Genomic DNA, 20,725 nt, shown 5'->3' on the forward strand with positions numbered 1-20,725 from the left:
ATGACTCACGATTGAAGTAGAGAAATCGACATGTCTTGAATGACTCATAATAATTAACTAGAAGTGATATAACAAAATTATTATAAAAAATACTTGTGAATTTATTTTTTTAAGTGAGTGTAGACACCTAATTTTGTCCTTCCTCGATATCACTTTTACTCATTTTTTTACCTTATCGGTTTATCCTATCGTGTACCCTTCAACTATGAAATCATACCCCACAAAAATACAAAAATAACAAACTCCCTAACAATATTTTATCTTGTTTTAACCATCCTAACAACCTCTCTAATTAAAAGCGGACACCTCACCACCCCACCCGTACTCACGTGCCCACTCACATTTTTTTTATTATTATTATTCCTTTCCATAACAAAAGAGGGGCCCACAAGGAACCTTCCAGGAAGAGATATACACAAGGGGGTCACGTTTTTTGTCATCATCTTATATACACACACTCTCCAATTTTCCTTGAATGAGAATATGCAGACCAGGGAAACATAGACTCCATTTTTTTCTTCCTCACGATACACCATAAGCACACACTTTCTTTTCCATGGAGAGGAGGGAATAACAGAACATACACTCACCACGCTCAATTGATACCCATAAAGCTTTCACTCAGTCCTCGCTGGTCTTGGAAGATTCACACACAGTTTCCATGGAAAGAGTGAGGGATAGAGAGAGGTAGAGATCGATGGAGGGTGGGGGCGAGAAAGATTAGGCTGAAAAGGGAGAGGAGATGACACACAGGATACACTCCAATTGACCTCACAGTAAACACACACTCTCACAGCCGATATACAAACAAACTTCCATCATCACTAACCTCACGAGATCCACACATGCATACAGATCAAAGGGGGGATCGGGCAAGGAAAACAATGGGAGTTTGATCAGAAGTTTGAGAGAGAGATCGTCAGGGGAGAGAAAAACACATAGAGGAGAGCAACAACGGCTCGTTCACACTATTCGGCGACCTTTTCATCGTCAAAAAATGGTGTTTCCTCGCCGAAGTTAACACTGTCTCGGGCTCTAAAAATCGTTTGGGAATTTGGGTTCGGAAGCTGGGGTTTTAACTCGAGTTGGATTTTGTTCGTGTTGCAAAAAAATAGTGAAGGCATTACTATGTTGGGGTTCGAATTGAGATTGTTGATTCGAGGTTCGTGTGTAGAGCTCTAACGAAATGCCCGAATTGAAATAAAATTGAGGTTCAATTCTATCTCGTTCTCATTTCAGTTTTATCATATATGTGTGATTGTTTGGTGTGAAGCATGATATGAATATTTTGGTGAGATATTATTTTGTTTGTTTGTTTTCATTGTTATTGATTATGGATTGTTGAAAGTAGCAATTGTGAATTATTACGTTGGAACCTTGAGTTGAATTTTGGGGGTGGGAATCGAAAATCGGTAAAAAGTGAATATTGTGGTATTTTGATTCATTGTTGATGTTGAACGTCGATAGTATCATGTATTAGACCGAGGATTGGTAGGCAAATCGTAGGTTCTGGGTAGGCAAAGTCTAGGACTTATGGTTTTGTTGAGTGTTTGAAATTTCGTTGAGTGGTTTGATTTTCTCGCATTTGAAAAATGTATTCATTCGCCGGGGAATGCCCCGACGTATTATGTACTCGGAGGATGTTCTCGATGAAGGCCTGAGGCATCGGATAAAGCACGGGAGCGTAGTTAGTATTAGTGTAGGTTAGATAGGGTTTATTTTTGCATTTTTCTATTTTGGACTGTATAAATTGGACTGAACACTGTACTTTTGATTCGTTTTTATTTTGTTTGATTGTTTTACGTGTTTTTGTGTGGTTTGTACATTCATAGTGCCAAAATTAGCCGATACGCTTACCAAGCGACCGTGGTTGAACCACGGGATCGAGGGGTGCCTAACACCTTCTCCTTAGTCAACAGAATTCCTTAGCCGGATTGCAAACCGGTCTTTTTAGGAGTCAAATCATTTCTAAAAGAATTTTTCAAAGGTGACATGACACACCCAATTATGCCAAGTGGCGACTCTGAGTTTAAATGTAAATAATCCTTTTCGAAACAAAATTTTCATTTTTTGTCACTTTAATAATTAAAACCCTTTCGAACCTTAACACCGAGGGGAATGTGTTATATCTGGCATCATTTGCATAACCCGAGTCAATTCTTTCTGCAACAAGTTTTTTAGTACACGCTGTGTACACGACCTATAGTTGAGTCACCCTTATTTTTTAGGAGGGAGAGCCGTCGGCTGGTATGGAGTGGGTGAAAAGCTAGCGCAGCCACTATCGACCATACGCTCCCCCGAACAACCTTGTTAGCGAACCCCAATGCAGGTCAGCCTTTAGGTCATGCTTATTTGCATTATATTGAGATCTAGCTACGTGGTAAATGTTGCATCTTTGAGGGTAATGAAGTCATTTGACAGACTGATTTGGATAAAAGCATGAGTTAAAAGCAAAGTGTATAGGCAAGAAATTGTTGAAAAAAAAAGAAAGAAAAACAAGAGTGAAAAAAAAAAAGATTTGGTAGTTTTTAGGGTTCTTTATGGCTTTTGTTTTTCACAATTCAAAAAAAAAAGAATTTTTTACTTTTTGCACTCATTTGCCCAAAAATTAAAAACGTTAAAAAGATTTTCCTTTTATTTCTTTAGTAAGTATTCACAATCAAAAAATACAAAAAAAAATATTTTCTCCTTTCAATAGGAGCTTTGTACATTTTTATATGATGAAAATATCAAAAAGATTTTTTCTTTCATAGTTGTTGGTGTTAGTTTCTAATTAAAAACCCAAAAAAGATTTTATTCGTCTGTCTTTAGTCGTGTCTCTCAATTCAGGGTTTAGTTTGTTATTTAATCCTTAATTGTCCAATCTGGACGAACTATGCACTCCTGATTCTCCTCTTTCAGGATGTGAGATACGTAGACAACCTATTATTGGTTCGGGGATCGTATTTAAAAAAAATTCAAAAAGATTTTCTTCACTGTTCACTTAGAGTAGGTGTTTCATATACATCTCTAAAAGAAAACTACAAAAGATTTTTCTTTAATAGGTTCAAGTTCCATTTTCATATGAAATTTAAAACTGAAAACCCAAAAAGATTTTCTTTGGTAATCACAGATTTCACTTTGTATAGGGATGTTAAAGCTGAAAAATTCAAAACATTTTCGTCAATTCTTTTGACAAATTGTTATTTTCTTTTCTTTTTAAAGTTTCGAGAAAAAAAAAAGAAAACAAAGAGTTCAATTGACTATTTTGGCACGACTGAACTACGTATACCTGATTCTCCTCTCTCGGGAGTGAGATACGTAGGCGCCCTTCTTGGATTCGGTGATCTTTTAAAAAAAAAAAGTTTTGAAAAAATGTTGAACTCTAACATATTTGTTGCCTCTTGTTCAGTTAGTTTAAGGTGGTTGGTTTGTGGCTTCTTGGCTGGTCCTCCATATCACACCAAATTCAAGAAAGGTTTAGTTGTGTCCAACAAGGTTATAGAGAGTGGCACCATGGATGAAATAAAGAGTTAGGAAATTGAGAATTTAAAGGAAGAGAATTTGAGACTGAGACAACAAATGATGGAAATGTATCAAGCTTGGGCCAGTGGGCTGCCTCCACCTCCGTTCTCCACTTTTGACCCTGCAAATACCTTGAGTCTTCCACTAAAATCGCAAAGTCAGTTTCCTACTGTTGTTGATACACCACAGCATGCCTCGGAATTCATTCCACATCAAATGCACCTCAATACTTCTACCACTCTTTCTTTAGCTCCTCAGTATAAGTCTACCACATTCACAGCACCACATACCGTCTGTGCTTTTGTTGCTCAACCTTCTACTAAGACTTCCACTTTGACTATCAATCCAACAATTGTGCTTCTCCAGTCCACTAGTGAATCCACGTTCAATACTCTTGATGATCATTGTTATACTCTTGAGCCTACCGTTAAATTAAGTGGACTGCCAAAATTTCTTACTAAGAAGCTTAGCATGCTAGAAGAGCTAGAGAAAGTGGTTGGGAAAGTTAAAAGTATAGAAAATGATATGAAAAATTCCCTTGGACTTATAGGCTATGAAAATGTTTCATATAAAAACTGGGGCATGTCTTCAAGTGTTAACCTACCTCCCAGCTTTGAGACATCAAAATTTGGGAAGCCTGATGGACAGAAGGATTTTGTGAAACATTTGGGACGACATTGCAATCAACCAAGGAAAACTTAAGGAAAGAAGAAGGAAAATGCACCTATTATCATACCAGGGCCAAAGCAGAGTTTGAGAGGTCCAACCCACCAATACTGTCAGCCTCAACCCTGAGCTTACATATTAGATCCACATAACCACTTGCAACAAGGTTTCTTTCCCCAAAATCCAAGAAATCCCATTCCACTTCCTCAATAACCTTTGAACAATGCACAATTGTATGCTCATCTATCTTCTTATTCATAATGGCATGCACCTGTCCCTCAACATCATCCTCGACCCCCACAAATTTACCAAGGAGCCTTTAAATCCAAGTTTCATCCAAGGCCAGAGTTTGTAAAGAGGAGGAAGGAAAAATATAATTTCACTCCTATTGGGGAATCCTATGCCAGTTTATTCCAGAGATTGGTACAGAAAGGCATGATCACTCCTATCCTTGGGTATACTTCTGATCCACATTCAAGAAGTTTTGATCCTAATGTACGATGTGTATATTATTCTGATGTTCAGGGTCACAGTATTGAAGATTGTCGTGCTTTGAAAAGAGAAATTGAAAAGATGATTTAAGATAAATCAATTATGGTGCAGAACATTGACAGTGAAAAAAGCTCTAGTCATGCTGATATGCAAACCAGTGGCTAAGATGTCAGGCTGAGCAATTGAGAAGTCACCCCTCCCTACTAGGAAGAGGTCTGATAGTTTGTTTTATTTTATTTTCTGTTATCTGAATTATTTTAGGGTTGTAGTTCCGGATCTATCTTTTTTTGTCCCTTTGTCGTTATGTTAAAACCCTACCATCTTTCATTTTTATTAAATGAAGTGTCCCATTTTTCTTTGTGTTTTAAATATGTGTTGTTTGTTTGTTTACTTTACATAGTACATTTTATGTTGACTCTAGTGACATGACATGCTAGTGAAATTTACAGTCAAATCTTAAAATCCAGTTTAAGCATGAACATTGAATCAGAGGGTTAAAGTTAGAAAAAGAGAACATCTGAGAAAATAGATAGAGTGCTGGGGCATTTGGTGATCAAATTGAAGCCTTCTTTGAAAATTAAGGCTATTATTTTAAGAATCGTGAGAATAACTTGGTCATCAATTGAAAGACACATCTCAATTAGGTTAAGTAGTGAATGTGTGATCCTATGTCAAAAGGAATAGGAAGAAAATTAGCTCCGCGAAGTCATGAGTCCTTCAGCATGAGGAATGTACAACAAAATAGAGTTGTATGCTAGGCAAGTGTAGAAAAAGAGGTGGCACACATGCTCGGGGCAAGTTAGTGTTGTAAAACATTTCATAAGTTATCTTGATCATGCACTTTCGCATTGCATGCTATGTACTAGCATTTTTAAGAATTGATATGACGAAGGCATTTCATTCTGCTATCCAAACATTGTGTAATCCTTTGTTTACCCCATTTGGGCCTTAGTGTTATTTTCTTCATACCCCTCTTTTGGAATCAAGATAGAGTCAACAAAATTCAAAAACAATGTGTCAAAAAAGAAAGAAAAGATGAGTGTCAAGAAAAATAAAGTCAGAAAAGTCTCAAAGAGAAAAAGAGTCAACAAAAGAAAAAAAATAGAATCAAGTGAAAGAACAAACTGTCGAACTACACGTGACCTGATTCTCCTCTCGTGGATGTGAAATACGTAGGCTGCCCTACTCTGGCCTCGGTTCAACCAAATAAAGTTTTAGAATTGCCCCATCAAAAGAAACTAGGGCATGAGTTAATCCTCATTATTTGAGTCGATTCCAAAAGTTGTAAATCCTACCCCACTTCAAGTGTCGTTTGGGCCTCATGTCATCATTTCTTTCTAACCCTTTCCAAAAGCCAAGTTACAACCAAAGAAAGACCTTCAGATCAATCTTTGAGGATGTTAAGGCTAAACATGCAAGGGATATAATGATGCATTTGGGAACTACTTGTCTTTCTTAGCATAAGGAATCAAGAGAGAAATAAAAATGAGAGTCTTATTAGTGAAAATCCTCACGGGCACCATAAGACGATGGTAAGTTGAGAGAGATAAAAATAAGAGTCTTATCAGTTAAAACCGTCACGGGCACTGTAAGACGACTGCGAGTTGAGAGAAATGAAAATAAGAGAGTCTCATTGGTGAAAAACCCTTACGAACACCGTAAGGCAATGGTGAGATGAGAAAAAGAAAATGAGAGAGGCTTGTTGGCAAAAACCCCTCAAGGTGTCACTAGCTAAATGAGGTCTTAAAGGCAATTAACCTAAGGAAACAACTCAGTTTCAAGCCCAGTTAACTCAACAACAATTGGTAGAAAGTTTGGATGGAAAGATCAGACAGCTTAATCCAAAATGCATAGCATAATCATTAGAGTTAAATGTCATTTCTAGATAAATTTTTCATTTTTTTTTCAAATGGAGACATTCATTGTCTTTTCTTCTCTTTATTTTATTTTTATTTTATTGAGTCAGTTATCCAAATAAAATCATTGTCATTTTTTTTCTTTCTTGTCTTTGAGTCAAGTCCATGTCGAAACAAGTGAGAAAATATTTCAAAACTGGCTACCAGCTTCTTTAATTACACAAAGCAAGACAAAGCTAGCATATGAAAGAGATGAGGCAAGCAGAAAGTTTTGTCAACAAATAAGTTTGGGAACTCATGAAATACCAAGGTTTCAAGGGGTTTATCTGAAAGCATGTCAAAGCAGAGATGTTGTGCTTGTCTCAGTCACTCTTAATAATTTGAGTTTGGTCAATGAAGCAGCAAGTCAATGACACAGGCTAATGGTTGGAAGCAAAATTAAATGTGATGACAGCAAAAGCGTTTTCCACGAAAGCCAAAGTCATAAATCAGCCACCATGCTTTTAAACTCACAACCTTTCTTTACATGAAATAGGAACACATGTTACCTTCAAATCAAGGGTTTCAAAGCCTAAACATCAAGGCCCGTAATTTCTAACTTTTACAAATACAGGAAGCAATGTTGCTGCACAAGTTTGATAATTAAATCATGGTAAAAATTCATCATCTTATATCCCTTGGAGACACACTTTCTTGTCCAGGGATTTCAATTTTCATTTGCTGGGTGATACACTTCTTAAACTGAACCTTCACTCCTAGAAGACGTACTTTTAAGTCAAGTCATTCCCTTTGATTCTTATGAAATGTACCTTTTAGTCGAGTCATCTCCTTTGATTCCTATAAGACGTACCTTTTAGTTGAGTCACTCCCCTTTGATTCCTATATGACGTACCTTTTAGTTGAGTCATCACCCTTGATTCCTATTAGACGTACCTTTTAGTCGAGTCATCACCCTTGATTCCTATAAGAAGCACCTTTCAGTCGAGTTATCTCTCGTGATTCCTATAAGACGTACCTTTTAGTCGAGTCATTCCCTTTAGCCCCTAGAAGACGTACCTTTTAGTCGAGTCATTCCCTTTGATTCCTATAAGACGTACCTTTTAGTCGAGTCATCCCTTGATTCCTATAAGACATACCTTTAGTCGAGTCATCCCCCTTGATTCCTAGTAAAACGTGCCTTTTAGTTGATTCATCCCCTTTGATTCCTATAAGACGTACCTTTTAGTCGAATTATTCCCCTTTGACCCCTAGAAGACGCACCTCTTAGTCGAGTCATTTCCCTTGACCCCTAGAAGATGTACCTTTTAGTCTAGTCGTTCCTTTGATTCCTATAAGACGTACCTTTTAGTCGAGTCATTCCTCTTGAACCTTAGAAGACACATCTTTTAGTCGAGTCATCTCCTTTGATTCTTGTAAGACGTACCTTTAGTTGAGTCATTTCCCTTGACCCCTAGAAGACGTACCTTTTAGTCGAGTCATTCCCTTTGATTCCTAGAAGACGTACCTTTTAGTCGATTCACTCCTTTTGATTCCTATAAGACGTACCTTTTAGTCGAGTCATCCCCTTGATTCCTATGAGACGTACCTTTTAGTTGAGTCATTCCCTTTGATTCCTAGAAGACGTACTTTTTAGTCGAGTCACCCCCTTGATTCCTAGAAAATGCACTTTCTAGTCAAATCATCGCAACATACAAGTAGTATTGATTAGATGTGCCTTTCACAAAAGTTTTCTGATGATAAACTGGGGCAAAAATTTAATTCTTGTTGTTTGAAACTTTACTTTTTTGGCAAACGGAATTTCTCTTTATAATAATCTTTGTTTGGGATAATTTTCTTTTTAGTTTTGATGTGATTTCAGGAGCCCGCCTGAAGAACAGGGCGAATACTTGGAAAGTCAAGAACCAAGGTGAAACAGTCGAAAGGCAAGCAACAAGAGGAAGAAATTAAAAGTCAACAGTTGAAAAATAGCAAGTCAGGAGCCCGCTTGAAGAATAGCGTGAAGAAGTTGAAAGTCAAGAAACAAGGTGAAGAAATTGAAAGTCAACAGATTGAAAATAACAAGTCAGGAACCCGCCTGGAAAACAGGGTGAGGAGATGGAAATCCAAGCAACAAGTTGAAGAAATTGCAAGTCAGGAGCCCGTCTAAAGAATAGGGTGATGAAACTCAAGTCAAGAGCCAAACATAAGCTGCATTGATAGGATTTGGTAATTTCATTTATGTTTTAACTTGTAATTTTCATTTTTGATGTAATAACAGAGCCGCAAACCAGAACCTTGATGAGGCCTCAATCGACTCTCCAACTCGGTGTAGTCCTTCTCCTTCCCTTGGAAGTATCTGAGATTGGTTTCCTTCATAACTTGAGTAGGTAGGATGTCCTAAGTCAAGACCTGATTGGTCTTTTTCCTTCTGTTTCTCTGAATAATTATCGGGACAAAATTTTATCTTGTTGTCTACTTCTTTATCTGAAAACACTTCGTGTTTACATTCAAAGGGGGCATGTGTAGACACCTAATTTTGTCCCTCCCCGATATCACTTTTACTCATTTTTTACCTTATCGGCTTATCCTATCGTGTACCCCGCAACCATGAAATCATACCCCACAAAAATACAAAAATAACAAACTCCCTAACAAAATTTTATCTTGTTTTAACCATCCTAACAACCTCTCCAATTAAAAACGGACACCTCACCACCCCCACCCCTACTCACATACCCACTCACATCTTTTTTATTATTATTATTATTCCTTTTCATAACAAAAGAGGGGCCCACAAGGAACCTTCCAGGAAGAGATATACACAAGGGGGTCACATTTTTTGTCATCATCTTATATACATACACTCTCCAATTTTCCTTGAATGACAATACGCACGCCAGGGAAACATAGACTCCATTTTTTTTTATCCTCACGATACACCATAAGCACACACTTCCTTTTCCTTGGAGAGGAGCGAATAACAGAACATACACTCACCACTCTCAATTGATACCCACACAGCTTTTACTCAGTCCTCGCTGATCGTGGAAGATTCACACACACAATTTCCATGGAAAGAGTGAGGGATAGAGAGAGGAAGAGATCGATAGAGGGTGGGGGTGAGAGAGATTAGGCAGAAAAGGGAGAGGAGATGACACACAGGATACACTCCAATTGACCTCACAGTAAACACACACTCTCACAGCCGATATACAAACACACTTCCATCGTCACTGACCTCACGAGATCCACAAACGCATACAAATTGAAGGGGGGATCGGGCAAAGAAAACAATGGGAGTTTGATCAGAAGTTTGAGAGAGAGATCATCGGGGAAGAGAAAAATGCAGAGAGAAGAGCAACAGCGGCTCGTTGACACTATTCGTCGACCTTTTCATCGTTGGAAAACGACGTTTCCTTGTCAAAGTTAACACTGTCTCGAGCTCTAAAAATTATTTGGGAATTTAGGTTTGAAAGTTGGGGTTTTAACTCGAGTTGGATTTTGTTTGTGTCGAGTTTCTAAATCGGGTTCGGGTTGGCAAAAAAACAGTGAAGGCTTTACCATGTTGGGGTTCGGATTGAGATTGTTGATTCGAGGCTAGTGTTTAGAGCTCTAACTAAATACCCGAATTGAAATAAAATTAAGGTCCAATTCTATCTCGTTCTTATTTCAATTTCATCGTATATGTGTGATTGTTTGGTGTGAAGCATGCTATGAATATTTTGATGATATTATTTTTTTTGTTTGGTTTCATTGTTATTGATAATGGATTGTTGAAAGTAGCAATTGTGAATTATTACGTTGGAACCTTGAGTTGAATTTGGGGGTGGGGATCGAAAATTGGTAAAAAGTGAATATTGTGGTATTTTGATTCATTGTTGATGTTGAACGTTGATAGTATCATGTATTAGACCAAGGATTGGTAGGCAAATCGTAGGTTTTGGGTAGGCAAAGTCTAGGACTCGTGTTTTTGTTGAGTGTTTGAAATTTCGTTGAGTAGTTTGATTTTCTTGCATTTGAAAAATGTTTTCATTAGCTGGGGAATGCCCCGAGGTCACATTGTACTTATTCTCCGGGGAATGCCCCGAGGTCACATTGTACTTATTCACTGGGGAATGCCCCAACGTATTATATACTTGGAGGATGTTCGCGATGAAGGCCCGAGGCATCGGATAAAGCACGGGAGCGTAGTTAGTATTAGTGTAGGTTAGATAGGGTTTATTTTTGCATTTTTCTATTTTGGACTGTATAAATTGGACTGGACACTGTACTTTTGATTCATTTTTATTTTGTTTGTTTATTTGATTGTTTTACGTGTTTTTGTGTGGTTTGTACATTATAGTGTCAGAATTAACCGATACGCTTCACCAAGCGGTCGTGGTCGAACCACGGGATTGAGGGGTGCCTAACACCTTCCCCTCGATCAATAGAATTCCTTAGCCGGAATCTCTGTTCGCAAACCAGTCTTTTTAAGAGTCAAATCATTTCGAAAAGAATTTTCCAAAGGTGACTTGGCACACCCAATCATGCCAAGTGGCGACTCTGAGTTAAATGTAAATAATCCTTTTCGAAACAAATTTTTCATTTTTTGTCACTTTAATAATGAAAACCCTTTCGAACATTAAATTGAAATCTTTTTGGGGTTAAAAAAAGGGTGTGACAGTGAGCCTCATATAAGATGTCAAATTAATTTAAAACATCAAGAGTTAATTTATCATTTTTATGCTAATTTTACCTTTTTATTAAATGTTATTAATTTTTTAATACTTAGATGACTTATAATAATTACTTAGGGGTGATATAGCAAAATTATGATTAAAGCAGCTGAAGCAGACATGTCATAAAATCTACTTTATTTTTTAAAAAATAAATTTTATTAATTTTTTAATACGTACATGTCATATAATAATTAATTAGGAGTGATATACTAAAATTACGGAGCAAGCAGATAGGTGGAAGCAAGCATGACAAACGCCAGTGGTCTGCTTCCAACAAATGCTACTCACACTTACATATAGTAACACGATTGAAGTAGTGAAACTGTATTAATTTTTTAATATGTAAATGTCATATAATAATTAATTAGGGATGATATAGTAAAATCACAAAGCAAGCAGACAGCTAGAAGCAGGTTTGTCGACCGTCGTCTGCTTGCTTCTTAGACCTGCTACTCGCTCTTCTATATAGTACTAATATAGTGTATTACCATAAAGTGAAATTTGAAGAGGATATAATATATGCAGATTATATTTTTACCTCAGAAATAAGGTGAAGAGGTTATTTTCACTAGACCTGGGCTTAGACAAAAATTAATGAAGAAAAAATATAACAAAAGTAGAAAAGATAATAGATGAAGATGAAAGAATAACTATTGTGGCTGGGCAATACTACAAGAGAATAATACTATAATGAAACAGGCAACACTAAATATTTGCATACGTTGAAGGCCAAGAAACTGTAAGAGTAGTCTTACGACTATTAGTTATAAAATGTTCATATTAGGCACTATAAAGTCAAACTTAAAAAATACTCTTTTGCATGTATTTTCGAGCCTATTGGGTAGTTAAGTTAATCACAATACATATATTATTTTTTTTTGTTATATAGATCAGTCTCAATTGAAATAACATTGAATTTTTATGCTAACTAATGTTGACAATATAATTTAAAAAATAATATATTTTAAGTGATCAATTTATTTACATATGTAGTTTAATTTACATAATTTTTATTTTTTTAAAAAAAATATGAATCAAAAGCATCCAAAAAAGAATTTGAATCAAAAGCATCCAATAGGAACATGCTCAATTGGAAAGAAATTTGTTGATTTATTACACCTACTAAAAATAATGTAAGAATCTTTTTGTAATTCTTTTTACTTGTTATAATTTCCTTTATTCGAGTTAATTAATATGAACTTTGGTCAGTCTTTTAAGATACAGTTTTTATTATATTGATGTGAGAAAATTACAACTTATAGTACTTATCCTATAATCTTTTTAGTATCCAAATTTTGCTTTTAAAAAATTAGTAAGTTAATCTAATCAAATTTAATTTTAAAATTTGCCAAACTAACTTTTGAAACTGAATCATGACAACTAAAAAGGAAGGAGGATAAAAAAAAAATTAAAACTTAGGGATTATTTGGTTAGGAATAAGTTATCTCGAAATTAACTTTTTTGAGATTAGTCATCACACTCACAATATGGGATAAAAATACAACAACAACAACATACCTAATGTATTCTCACAAAATGGGGTCTGAAGAGGATAAAGTGTACGTAGTCCATATCACTATCTCAGACGAAGTAGATAAACTCCCGACTCAAGATAAATAACAATAATAGAAAAGATAGAAACAACAAACAAAAATGAGACAACACACCAATATATCATAAAAAAAAAAAAAAAAAGAGACAGAACACCTACAAAGTAATGCTATACACAATCTATCAGAAAATCACAAGCATTACCAAAACATAATGAACAAGGGACTACAAGACATGCACATAACTCACCGACTATATGCACAAATACAAACCAAATACTCTTTCGTACTATTAAAGACACACTCCTATTCACGGATACTCTACTCTAATCCACGTTCTTCACATCTTCCTCTCTAGCATCATATCCTCAATAAGTTGTAACCGCTATATGTCATGTTTAATCAACTCCCTCTAATATGAAATAAAAATAACACACAATTTTGAGATAACTAAACTCAAAATAAGTTATTTCATATATAATTATATTTCAATCAAATATGAAATAAATTCAATTAAAAATTAATTTCAAAATCAGTTATCCCTTATCCCGTAACAAACGAGCCCTTACTAAAACAACTGTGAATATGAGAACTATAAATCAGGAAAAAAAACCTTCACTGGCAAAACTATCTTTTTGTTTTAATTTCTCCTTACTTTTTCTAGTCTCTTTCCTACATGGACTCCCACCGTTTTTTGGTGGCCCAATCACGGCGGCTTCACCGTCAACCACCGTAAATTACCCCGACTCCATCGCTTCCTCACCGACATCCCACCACACTGACACCTGAGACAACTATCAAAGATAGGTTTATTTGTTAAAGATAATAGTTTTTAAGGAATTGATAGATCTGAAGTGTTAGTTAGGTTTCTGATTGTGTTTTCTTTTACCGTTTTGATGCTCCGTTGATGATTTAGCTTCTCGCTTTGTTTAAGATTCAAATGTTATTCCAAGTAGTTACTCCCGGATGAATATTTTTCATTTAATCTTTAATTAGTGTTGTAATATGTTGTGCCGGTCGTCCCTGTTGTTTGAATATTTGTTGACGTCTCAGTTTGTTGGTTCGTTGAGAAAAGATAGCATAGGCCTTAATGTTAACGGAGGCCCACTTGATAGGCCCACTCTTCTACTTGACCCCAGCCCATGAAACGTGTATTTTTTCATTTTCTACAGATTTTATTTTATCATTAAATTGTAATAAGTGGGAATACACACTTCTAGAAGATATTGAGATTTTTGGTTTTCTGATAATGGTCAATAATATTTCTCTCTCTAGAGTTTTTTCTCTCTCGGTTTTGTGCCTTTCATGGCGGCGATCTAAGGGTCTAGAACCCTAACATGGTATCAGAGCAGGGATCTGAGATCCTCTCATCCTGATCTATCTTTCGATACTACCCATGTAGGATTTCACCGGAGATTTTTTCGACAATTATTCATGTTCTCGATGAAATCTGGTGTTTTTGGGTGGTTTTATTTTGCTATCTTCGTTGGATTTGAAGGCCTTACTTCTTCAGACTGTGAAGAAGGGTGGTATTTCTGTTGCTTTATGTTTTGACTATTACATTCGTTTTTACACTGAGTGTTGGTGCCTGTTCCAGTGTATTTTATGTTTATTGCTCGTTGATTGGTATATAGCTATGTTTTGAAGTTTTTAGCTATGACTACTTCTTCTAATAGCACTACTATTGAAGGGTTTGAGGAGTTCTCAATCTCCCCAACTCACCCTTTTTACTTGCATCCGTCGGATAATCTAACTCTCGTTTAGTTGCTCCCCCTTTTGATGGAACTGGTTTCATTATTTGGAGGAAAAGCATGTTAACTGCTCTCTCTGCTAAGAATAAGTTAGGGTTAGTTACTGGGACTATCTCCGTTCCTTTACCCAACTCTCCCTACTTTCCTTTTTACGAGAGATATAATAACATGATTATTGCTTGGATCATAAACTCCCTCTCTCATGAATTGTCCACCAGTGTCATGAGTTTTGACACTGCGAAGGAGATTTGGGCTGATATAAATGAACATTTTGGTCAATCAAATGGGACCAAATACATACAGATTCAGAAAGAGATTAACTCTACCGTTCAAGGTTCCTCAAGCATAGCCTCTTATTTCACACGTATGCATAGTCTGTGGGATGAGTTGCACTCCTCTTATGTTGGTCCTGTGTGTACGTATGATGCCTTAGGAGAGTTTATAGAACAGCAGAAGTTATTTCAATTTCTGAGTGGACTTAATGATAAATATTCAGACTGCAGAAGCAATATGCTTATGATGCCAAACCTCCCTTCTCTTAGTCGTTCTTACTCCATGTTACAATATTTTGAGAAACAGAATGAAACTTCTGCTCCCATTCCTAGTTTCTCTAGTGAATCTGCTTCTTTCAATGCATCCACTACCTTATATGAGAGAGGTTATTCTTAGAAGGTCCAAATTGATGCTAAAAGAGATTTTTCATTTCTCTTCACCTTCTGATCCTAAAAGAGAAAGTTCACATCCTTCTGGACCCTATTTATCTGATGCTAAGAGGTTCTCTACCTCCATCTCCATGACCTCACTCTCTTGCAAGTATTACAAAAAGTCAGGGCACACTATTGATAAATGCTACAAACTGCATGGATATCCCTCAGTTTTTAAATTTACTAAAGGGGAGAAAGTTTTAGCCTTGTGCAAAATAATGCCAATCTAGCTGATGCCACAACATCTTTCCTTTCTCTTCATGAGGGTGATTATAAGCTATCCAAAGATCAGTTTTAGCATTATCTGCACCTCCAACAAATTCATCATGGTACTTCTACTCCTGTTGATTCTGCAGCTCATATTCCCACAGAGTCTGGTTATGCTCATTTTGTAGGTGTGTTCAATCACTCTGCTATCACTTCTATTGCATTTCATGCATGTGCAGTGTCTTCACTAGGCACTAATCCTTGGATACTTGATTCTGGAGCTTGATTCTAGAGTTACTAATCATATGACTCCCTCTAAACATCTCCTTTTTAATGTACTTCCCTTTTCCATTCCTATTCTTATTTACCTACCAAATGGATGCAGAGTTAAGATTTTGTCTACTGGGTCTTTATAGCTTTAGTCAAATATTATCTTGCATAATATTCTCTTGGTACTTTCTTTCCAGCTTAATCTTATCTCCATCCACAAGTTTCTTACTCAGTTTAATTGTACTGCATTCTTTACTGCCTCCAGATGTGTATTGCAGGGCCTTTTTCAGAAGAGGCAGTTGGAAATTGGTAAAGCTGAGAATAGGTTGTACTACTTCAATGTGGATTTTTCCTCTTCTTTTACTATTTCTAGTACTAGTTCTTCTCCTAATGAATTGTCTCATTGTAATCACTCCTGTAAAATAAATAAAACTGATTTGTTTTGGCATAAAAAATTAGGCCATCTTCCTTTTCATGAAATGAAGTCAATTCCTTATTTGTCAGATAAACTCTCTAACTCCCAAAGTTTTCATTATGATGTTTGTCCCAAGGCTAGACAACATAGACTTCCTTTTCCTTTAAGCTCTACCCATTCTTCCTCTCCTTTCTAACTTATTCATATTGATATCTGGGGTCCTTACCATACTTTCATATATGATGGTTTTAGATATTTCTTAACTTTGGTTAATGATTTCACTAGAGTCACCTAGACTCACCTGTTATCTTCCAAGAGTAGTGTTGCTTCTGTTATTAGATCTTTTGTCAATATGGTCAGAGTTCATTTCAAGCTCCCAGTTCAACATTTTAGATCTGATAATGTTTTTAAGCTGGAAAAGTGCAATGACCTCCAATAATTCTTCTTTGCTAATGGTATACTTCATCAGACCACTATTCCTCACACCTTACAATAAAATGGGGTTGTGGAAAGGAAACACAAACACATTCTTGAGGTTTCCAGGGTTTTGCTCATTCAGTCCCATCTTCCTCTTAAATTCTGGGGTGATTGTGTTTTAACAGCCACTTACCTTATTAATAGGTTCCCTCTACTGTTCTTAATCTCACTTCTCCTTTTGAAAAATTATATGGTTTTCCTCCCTCCTATGTGCTTTTAAGGTGTTTTGGTTACTTATCCTATGCTGCTTCTTCTAAGCCTGGTAGGGATAAGTTTCAACCAATATCCATTCAAGTGTCTTGCTAGGCTACCCTTGTGGTAAGAAGGGTTAAAAATTACTCAATCTCTCTTCTTTCTCTATTTTTTACTTTAGGAATGTTGTTTTTCATGAACACATATTTCCTTATCCTTCTTCTTCTGCACCTTTGGTTTGCAAGCTCAGGAAGTCACTTTATGGCCTCAAACAAGCTTCCAAGCAGTGGTTTTCCAAGCTGTTTGATGCCTTATTGTCCAGAGGCTACATTGCCAGTAAAAATAACTATTCTCTGTTTACTAAGGCTACTAGTTCCTCTTTGGTGATTCTTGTGATTTATGTGGATTATACCTTGCTTGCTAGTTCTGATTTATCTGAGATGGCTGCCTTAAAGTCTTTTCTTGATCAATCTTTCAAGATTAAGAATTTGGGTCCAGTTCATTATTTTTTGGGTTTGGAAGTTACTGCTCACTCTTCTGGGTTTCTTATTAACCAGTGTAAGTATACTACTGATTTGTTGACTAAATTCAACTGTTCTCATTACACTCCTGTCTCTTCCTCTTTGGATTCAACGATTAAATTGACCCCTGATATGGGTGATCTTTTGCCTGATCCTACTCTATTCAGATGTTTGGTTGGTAAGTTGAATTTTCTTCAACATACCAGACCTGATATCTCATTTGTTGTTCAACATCTGAGTCAGTTCTTGTAACTTCCTTGTGCTCCTCAATTGCTTGCTGGTTTGCATGTTTTGTGATATCTTCTGAATGCTCCAGATCAGGGAATTTTTGTACCCTCTTTTCCATCTGCTGATCTTTGTGCATATGTTGATTCTGATTGGGCTGGTTGACCTATGTCTCACCGCTCTGTTACTGGTTACTATATTTTATTTGGGGGATGTCCCATTTCTTGGAAAAGCAAGAAACAACCTATTATTACTCTTTCATCAGCTGGAACTGAATACAGAGCCTTACGTAAGGTTGTAGCTGAGGTAGTTTGGCTCACTCGTTTATTTGCTGACATGGGTTTAGCTATTTCTTCTCTTGTTCCTGTGTTTTGTGACAGCCAAACAGCTCTTCATATTGCTCGAAATCCGGTTTTTCATGAGAGAACAAAGCATATTGAGATTGATTGTCATTTTGTAAAAGATTGCCTTACTTCTGGAGTTATTTCTCTTCATCATGTCCCATCTGCTGCCCAGATTGTTTACATCATGACTAAGCTTTTGCCTGGTCCATCCCACCTATCTTGTTTGTGCAAGCTAGGAATTTTGACGCCCTCCAGGTTGAGGAGGGTGTTGACGGAGGCCCACTTGACAGGTCCACTCTTCTACTTGACCCGGGCCCATCATACATTTATTTTTTCTTTTTCCACAGATTTTATTTTATCGTTGAATTGTAATAAGTGGGAATACACACTTCTAGAAGATATTGAGATTTTTGATTTTCTGATAATGGTCAATAATATTTCTCTCTCTAGAGTTTTTGCTCTCTAGGTTTCGTGCCTTTCATGGTGGCGATCTAAAGGTCTAGAACCCTAACACTTAAACGACAAAAATTGATGTTTACGATGCTTTTTTTTACTTAGACCGTTCTATTCTTGTTTAAGGAAAATCGTCTAAGTGTGTCGAATGTAGCAGTTATGTAACTGCCCTCAAGTTGTTCGATTTTCTCTTGCAAAATATTTAGCTTCTCTTATTTAGGGAATTCACATATGGTAAAAGGTCTAATGTGCTTAAATTCATAGAGCAAACTGGTTGTTGCAAGTTAAAAGATGCCTTTTTAGATGTGCCATAAAAGAAATTATTCTTGAAATTCCCAGTAGTCTATGTCTGTGTTTGTTGTTGTAGAAGTTTTGCTTGGAACATTTAAGCTACCATGATGGTGAATAGTTCTCTGTCTCAATTCTCTGAAGGATCTTGATTTGCTGTTGTTCAGTTCAAATCTTCACTTTCTTTGTTATATATGGTCAGGTTCTTTGACAATTTTATCTTTATAGACCATATCGATATCATCAGGTGTATTGTGTATATATCTTAGCTAAAATCACCTGTCACTCTCCTTTTCCTTCAATAATAATTGCATTTAAGCTACCCACGTTGATCTGTTATAGGCCGCATGTGTTACTCTTTATAGCATGTTGTGAGACGTATGTAGTTTTCTTTTTTTTGATGTATGGACTGTTTTGGTTGGACTAACATCATTTTATCTCATTTAAAGGCCAACCAAACTAACAGTAAAAGATAAGATTTTCCCCTGTTTTAATAGCTCAACAACATCCTAGAATTAAGTCGAGACTGATGAGATTCTCATGGTTGTTTGGATTATGTGCCTGGTATGAAATCCCCATTTATGGTGTCCTGTTTTCTATCAAATTTGGTTAGCTTTTGGGTGTACACTAGAAATTGCATGATCTACTCTTAAGGCATTAATCAAAAGCGATTGACGAAAGTTTAATTTGACATGTGAATATTTTTTATTGAAAACACTAATGGTATTTCTATTATATAGAAGAGGTGGTTTCGACCACCTCTCATGCAATTACCAAAAAAACTCCTCCATTCCCGCCTAATTACATACCATGCCCCAATATATAATAATTTTATTGTTTCATCATAATGGTTTAAATATTTAATATATTCTATTAATTTATATTAATTAACTATAACTACATATTGGAAGTAAAATTTATTTATTTATTTAATTGGATATCATGTTCAAAACTAATTTGTTACCACGAATAATTAATAACTTAAAATATTTAAAAGACATATAGAAATTTTATTGACTCTCATTATTTTAGCATCTCAATATTTTAGCAATGCCACATAAATTGAGATAAAAGAAAAAGTACTGCAAATCATAATAATTAACAACTTAAAATATTTAAAAGGTATATATAAAAATTTTAGTTGATTCTCAAAATTATATCGAAGCCACATAAATTGGGACACAAGGAGTAAATATATTATTTGATAATTACTTAAAATTATTATAAATCACAATAATTAACAAGCTAAAATACTTTTTTAAAAATAAATAAAAGTTCTATTCAACTCTCAAAATTTTATCGGTGCACCATAAATCATGACAAACTAATAAATTATCTTAATTAATTGTAACTAAATATTTAAAGTAAATAAATTTTATTATTTTAATTGAATTTTATATAGAAAATTAATCTTTTTATTTATTTATTTATTTTAGTAAATTTAAATTTTAAAATTATTTTTTTATTATATAGAAATACTATTATTTAAACTTAACTTTAAATTTTTAAAGTGCAAAAATAAATTTAATTTAATAAAATAAATTTCTAATGAATATTTTCTTAGAATTTTTGTTGGGTCAATATGTATCAAGTTAAAAAGAAGTAAAGAAAAATGTATGGTAAAATTTATTATTGTGAAACATAAATATAATGCACTATCCAATAATGTTTAATAATAACATATTTTGCATATGCAAATACAGCATCCCATATTTAATTAATATACTATTTCGATGAATTATCGATGATTACTATTGGATATGATAAAATTATATTAATTTTTATAGTAATAACATAATCAACCTCTCTTAATTAATTATTATGAGTCATCTAAGTATTAAGAAAATAAATAATATTTAATAAAAAATAAAATAGACATAAAATGTGAAATTAACTCTTAACGTTTTAAATTAAATTTTCATCTTTCGAAGATGATTTTACTATATCACTCCTTATTATAAGTCATTTATGTATTAGAAAAATAAGAATAACAAAATGATACGTCAACATAAAATATTTGATTGACTATCAAAATTATATTAGTGCCAGATAAATTGGGACGGGACAGAAGAAGATATAAATCAACATATATTATTTGAAAATGAAATAAAAA

At 35.1% G+C, this 20,725-nt stretch overlaps 1 long non-coding RNA gene across 1 annotated transcript; it reads left to right on the forward strand.

Annotated features, from left to right (window-relative positions):
- The first annotated feature begins 391 nt into the window (after window positions 1–391).
- On the forward strand, window positions 392–10,247 carry LOC124885138. The gene is made up of 2 exons (XR_007056692.1): window positions 392–1,211; window positions 8,377–10,247. It is a non-coding gene; the product is annotated as an uncharacterized LOC124885138 (long non-coding RNA).
- The last annotated feature ends 10,478 nt before the right edge of the window (window positions 10,248–20,725 follow it).

This window comes from Capsicum annuum, chromosome 6 (assembly GCF_002878395.1).
Source record: "Capsicum annuum cultivar UCD-10X-F1 chromosome 6, UCD10Xv1.1, whole genome shotgun sequence".
Classification (NCBI taxonomy): Eukaryota; Viridiplantae; Streptophyta; class Magnoliopsida; order Solanales; family Solanaceae; genus Capsicum; species Capsicum annuum.